General features: G+C 35.3%; 1 pseudogene; it reads right to left on the bottom strand.

The window, feature by feature from the left end:
• Window positions 1-2,910: 2,910 nt before the first annotated feature.
• On the bottom strand, window positions 2,911-3,696 carry LOC116904425 (annotated as a pseudogene).
• Window positions 3,697-6,751: the final 3,055 nt, after the last annotated feature.

Below are 6,751 nucleotides of genomic sequence, written 5' to 3'. Positions count from 1 at the left end.
AATCAAAAGTTTTCTTGCTACAATCACTGGTGTGTTTAAATATTTAGAAGTATGGTCTAAATGCTCAGACTCTATTAACAAAAGCAAATATTTTCATCATTTCATTCATATGTCAGAAGACTTTGTAATATGCTAGTTTTAAGGGTCTGCCAGCATTGTCAGTCCAAACTCTAAACACTGTAGTGCCTGTGGTTACTAGTGTGTGTTCACCGCACAAAATCATGTTGCCTACAATGCTATGTACGTCTTACTATCTGTTTCCCAAAAATAATGGCAACTTCCTCATCCCAACACTGTGGAGCTGGGAATTCCTTTGAAATTACACACCAAATAATCATTAAATAATGGAAAAAACAAGATTAGCTTCAGGGATTCAAGGGCTCTGTTCAAATGGACGGTTCCTGTCTTTAGCAAGTTTATAGCAATTCTCTAGCAAGGACCTAGAAGTAAGTGATTTCTATTGAGTTTATTACCACAGTTATGCAAGTACTGTCAATATAGGTAATGGAATGCATAGTATAATTGGGTAGGCTAAAATGTCACTTCTTTTTTAGAACAATTTTGCTAATTTCTAAAAAGCTGGGAGAGATTGTAGAGGACAGTATAACAGAATAAGATCTGCACTAACATTTAGGAGGAAGTACCCAGGCCTCCTTCTTCAAGCAGGAGCGCTGACTAGAGCTGATGAGAATGTCACAGTTTAATAGTGATGGAACAGAAATCATCTGAAACTGTTTGGTCCGTGCAGGATGTGTCCTCGGCATTGGAACACATTTTTGTCAGATTCATGGACATGGCACAAATGGGAGGATTTACTTAAAAAGAATTAGAAAATTCTCATCTCTATCCTAAATTTTTATGCAAATAGCAATATTGTTTTGCCATGCAAAGCACCAATCAAATGGTGCTCCCGATGATGACTGCTCTCATTATAAAACAACACACTTCATCTGAAGTCAGCATGACATCTTCTCTCAAGAAAAGCCTTCATGAAACTGAAAACCTGGCGTTGGGGTGTGGCTCTGTGGTAGTTTAGTAACACCCTGGGTTTGATCCCAGTCACTGCCGAAATCAAACCAACAACAAAAAACATAATAAAACCAATAGCAGCAACACAACAAAATCCAGAAACCTTTCCAATCTTCAAATGAAAAGTCTTAAAAAGCAAGACTTGCCACCACTAATCAACTTCTGACCACAGCAGTTTATAGTTTAACAAGAAGGAAACTCTACTATGAAAGCATTCCCTTTAGTAAGCCCAAAACAGACTTTTAGCCAAATGTACTCCATAAATTGATATTTGTTAACTGCATGTTTAGGTAACATAAGACTTTAAAGAGTGTTAAATATTAAATAACCATTAGCCTCATTTGACACATGGATAAATTATATATATATATATATATATATATATATATATTCTTCTTTCTACAGAAAACGGTATACTTAGAGAGTGTGAACCTGAGCTTTATGCTGAACTCTAAAACAGAAACCACTTCTAATTCAGAACAAAGAGAAAACTACTTGTGATTAACCTCTTGAAAAATCTATAAATATATGACTATCTAAAATACTAATCAATATTTAACCTGTATACATATGCCTGTATACATCTTTTCATGGAGAACACATGAAAATAAAATCTATAAACACAGTTTAAAATCTGAATAAAGAAACTTTTGACAGCAGACAGACTGGAGGGACATGAACCTTGGTAGCGAGCTAACTCCTTCCTTGGTCCTGTACAATATGAGATTTTCAATTCCTTTTCAGTCTTTCATGGAATTAGATCTTTTACTCACTTGAAAAGTAAAAGTATTTACAATGATTAGTGCAAATTATTCTACACTCATAAATTAATTATTTGCCTTTGTGGATATAAAGTGGCAATTCGATATATTATCAAATGTGGGATTATGAAAATACTAGGACTATCAGCTTAAAATTTAAAAGATTATCTTCTCTAAACTAAACTGTACATTTTATTTAAGCAGAAAACATAATTGTTATAGAACATCTTTTGAAATGTCACTCATTATTATTAAAAATTATTTCATAATACAGAAAATACAATGTATCAGTCTACAACACTCCCTTTACATGTGAAATCTAGTATACAAGGTTTGAACAACAAAAGCAACAATCTCAATAAATCTGAATTCTTTTTTAATTTTTTATTATATATTTCTTTACTTACATTTCAAAGGTTATTCCCCTTCCCTGTTTCCTGTCCATAAGCCCCCATTTCCTCCCCTTCCCCTCCCCCATGTGGGTGTTCCCCCAATCTTTACTTCTCTGCAGCAGTAAGTGGAGTCCCAACCTGAGAAATGAGAAGATGGGAACAAAATACCAAGGACCGCATCAAACACCAACAGACACTTGAGGTCTCTCCCACTGCCATGATTGAGTGCATCAGAGAAATGGAGCAAGCCACAAAACATCCTGAAATCAACAGCACCCTCTGCCCCTGTCCTAACGATTTTGTCCAAATTCTATTGCACACTCAATATTGTTAGAACATTTGCAAACTTGTACATTTCTGCACACAAAGGATTTTAAGCTCATTCAGTTGGACACTCCCTCACTACCAATAAAAATTTTCTAATGAGAAGGATAGAGTAGATACCTGAATGTCAGAATCAGAAGAATAAATGACTTCTTATGAAGACAGCCAATTACAGGGCAAGATAAGATGTTTACAATTTAAAGGAAAAAGATCTTGAGCAAGTGTAATTCCTCAGCAATCTACTACAGAAAATCAAGCAGGTCTTGTTTAGGAAAGCAGAGTTGAATGATAATGCATAGAATTTTATTTTTAAGGGAAAATGCTCAATATAACCTGTTATCATGTTCAGTCTTTTTAAATGAAGCCAAAAATGCAAATATAAAGTTTAATCTCTTTTTTGATCTTTAGCACAGGTGCGTTGTGCCACATTCTAGGGAAAGGGTAAACCAATCAAAAAGCAACAAGTTTATGCTTCCGAACCTCTTTTTTCCTTCTCCCAAATCACACTCCTCTGATTGGCTACTGCTAAGAACAGTCTGGCCCTCACTATCAGCCTGGTTTGTTCTACTGGAGGCAGTTATCAACCAACTCTGTTCCTGCAAGTGCTTCTCTGTTTCTGTTTAGTAAATTCTTTCTGTTATTTCTTTTACTCTACTTCTTTCTTCTTCTTCTTCTTCTTCTTCTTCTTCTTCTTCTTCTTCTTCTTCTTCTTCTTCTTCTTCTTCTTCTTCTTCTTCTTCTTCTTCTTCTTCTTCTTCTTCTTCTTCTTCTTCTTTTGATACCCTACGATCCAGTTCAGCATGCAAAGCTGTTTTGCCAATCGAACAGAATCACAAGTCTTTTACTCCTCATTGTTTGATTTGAATACACAGCCGACTGATGTCAATTACTCTAACTTCTTCCACCTGATGTCCTGAGAACAAATCCACAAATCGTTGGTTTTCCTGGTGCGTAGCACACAGAACTACACACGGTAATGGGAACATGAGCCTTATAACTTGGGTCTGCGGATCAACTAACTTCAAACCGTCACAAATGAGCAATAAATGTGATTCTGTCATACGAAAGATGTTGCAGATGGCCCAAAGTATGCAGCTAAGATATCGTGCATTGTTTCATAGACAACAACTGGATAATCATCTGACTTTACCTTCATAGAAACCAAGGAATCGGAAAATAAATAACTGATAAAGAGTAGAGTATATTCACATTATCGTTCATCACCAAAGGGAGTCAGGACTGGAACTCACATAGGGCAAGAACCTTGAGCTGATACAGAGGCCATGGAAAGATGTTAACTAACTGGTTTGCATCATAAATAAATTTTAAAAGCCAATAAATTAGTATGTGATTTTACCAGCAACTTTGCATGGTTGTGTTCAGTGTCATATATAGAACAGAATATTAATTTAAACCCAATTTGATTTTTTACACACTTCAGAGCATTCTTTGTCATCGAGTTTATATGGTGAAGAAAGTGGAATGAACAAGCCTTTTCCCTGATGCTCCAAATTGCATTTAAATTTAATGACTGCTGTGCAGATTCACAGGTGTCCACTCAAGCACTGCTCAGAATGAGAATTCCATTTGTGATGTAAAATATTTCAAACTATAGCTCTTCTCCCATTCTATAGCTATAGAAATACCGTTTTGTTACAAGAGCATGTGACATGCATGTGTGTACATGTGAGAATGTATATAGATAAGTAAAATGTGATGCATCTATGATATGTAGATAAATAAAACATAGATAGATGATAGATCAGAAGCCCACTCCTGGGACATAAGGACAATGTCCCTATTGCATGAAAACCTCTTACCTTTCTCGCTTTTAATAGTATTATTAATATAATGGCAATTAAAGGTCAACAAGTCTTGAAGGCACAATATAACTACAGTGTCTTACATATATACATAAAAGCAATGCCTTGTCATTCATTTTTGATCATTGATCAAAAAGTTTGAGATTTACTAGTTCTCATGTCATTATCAAGTGCTGTATCTTGATTCCTAACACTAAGCTCACTGTTCTTTTTCAAAGATGCACTTGCAATGTGAGTCCTATTTTTTAAGTACAATCTTAGAGTGTGATCAGTACCGCATCTGTAAAACTCTGCATCATCCTGGACTATTTCTCCACCTCCACCTTGTCAGTGTTCTGCCTGACTTCACACCATTACAACAGTATAAGTAGCACCATCTTTTTATCTAGGTTGCCTGTTCAAACACATGGATTCAGAAAACATATCTCTGGCTCCATTTTAGCAATTCCAGAAATCCCTTTGAGGAATTGTGTGCAGAACTAGAGAATTTGGACATTTTCAAGTTTTTAAATTAAATGTACTTTTGAGTTATACATTAAAACAAATTCAATTCAAATATTCATAAGTACCATGTGACTAAGGCCTACATCCATTTTTATGTTTGAGGTTTGTCAAATATGCAAGAGAAATTATTTAAAGAAGAAATGAGCAATGGAAACTGGGCCCTGAAAGACATGTGCTGTGTGTTCAAATGTGGAACCTAGGAAACTCAAGAAACTAAGAAGGCAACAGTATGCGTAGACTTTCCTTAAGGCATGAGAGACACTACAAAATATTGAATTAATGTGAAAAGATATTATATTAATTAGAATAGAGAAGGGTGGAAATTGAGAACATGAAAAAAAGAAAGGCAAGTCAAACAAAATGAAGGTGGTATGGAAAAGTCACTTAGAAATCTAGTATCTTCTATCTCACTTAACCAAATGGAGAAGAGAGTTTTAAAAATGATATCCCACAAGGTTAGGAAATGCTGTTCCTGAAAGCAATGAGACATTAAACAATAAAAACTCAATATAATGTAGGGTACATTTCAATAACTTTTATTTGTCAGGAAGGACCCTGGGGCTAATCAAAATATAAGCTCTTGGTTATTCAACAGAACTAGTTGACAAGACCCCATTTCTTCAGACACCATGGATATGGGATATAGCAATATCAAACAGAAAATAGGCTGGAGGATTCATTGCTATAGGCTTGTTTTCATGGTGCCACATGGTAATATGGTAGTTGCTGTAGTTAAAACAATGACAGTTTAGGCCTTACCCTGTTGTGGTACCTTCCAACCAAACCAGAGGTCTGCTAGGCAAAATGTGTAGATCTATGCAGAACTGTGATAGAAGAGCAGCCACTCACTAATTTGATTTGGGTGGTTGGATGGGGGAAGGGGATAACATTTGAAATGTAAATGAAAAATGTTCAATAAAAATAAAACCAAAACAAAATGAATAAACAAACAAACAAACAAACAAATAGCTAATACAAGGAGACAGACAGCACTGGGGAGTAGGGTTTAGTTCAAGAAAAGAAAAATCATTTAAAAATCTTTCCTAAAATTATATTATTAAAAACTCTAAACCTACAATGACCAATAAGTTTTATGAGCAAAAAGCATTTAATTGGGGCTTCCTTACACTTTCAGAGGATCAGTCAAATATCATTATGAGACTTGGCGGCAGAGCAGCAGTTGAGAACGACATCCTGATCCATAGGCAAAGAGTTGGAAGGCACGGGGAGGATATGGTACAGGCTTTGGAATATCCCAAGCTGACTCTAGTGATACACGTTCTATACTAAGGCTACACCTCCTACTCTTTCTCAAACAGTACCATTTTTTGGTGACTAAGTGTCAAAATATATATGCCTAGTATGGGGCTTTCTTATTTAAGCCACCACAAAATAACAATGGAAGAGAAGAGACTTGTTGCTCGCTAATCTTTTAGTCTAATATTTTGCTCTAAATATCTAAGATTAATGCTTATCTTTAGGCAGCCAACAGATTTTTGGAGAAGAAAAGATATAATATCCAATTGCGCACTTACTGGTCACCCCAACTCCTAAGGTTGTCATGGCTCATTACAAACCCAGGCCTTGGTTGGCATCTGGGCATAGGAAACAAAAATCACTCTAAAATGTAAGAGAAAGAGATTTGTGGAGAAGTAGGGGTGCTAGAAAGCAATGACGTAAAAGAGGAGGGTGGAGGAGCAGAATAAATAGTGTATAGTGTGTTTTGATACAAAATGGTAGAAAATATTTACTAAGAAAATGAATAAATGCTAACAACAAAAAAGAAAATATTCTTGCAATGCTTAGAGTTAGAGCAATTTTACATTCATTTTAAAAGAGTTTATCAAATCTTATGTGCATTAAAATGTTAATGACTATAAGATGTTTGTTTTATACCACTTAAGAGGGAATTATTGTT

Source organism: Rattus rattus, chromosome 6, assembly GCF_011064425.1.
Source record: "Rattus rattus isolate New Zealand chromosome 6, Rrattus_CSIRO_v1, whole genome shotgun sequence".
In the NCBI taxonomy this organism is placed as follows: Eukaryota; Metazoa; Chordata; class Mammalia; order Rodentia; family Muridae; genus Rattus; species Rattus rattus.
This window is presented reverse-complemented; position numbering and strand designations above follow the sequence as displayed.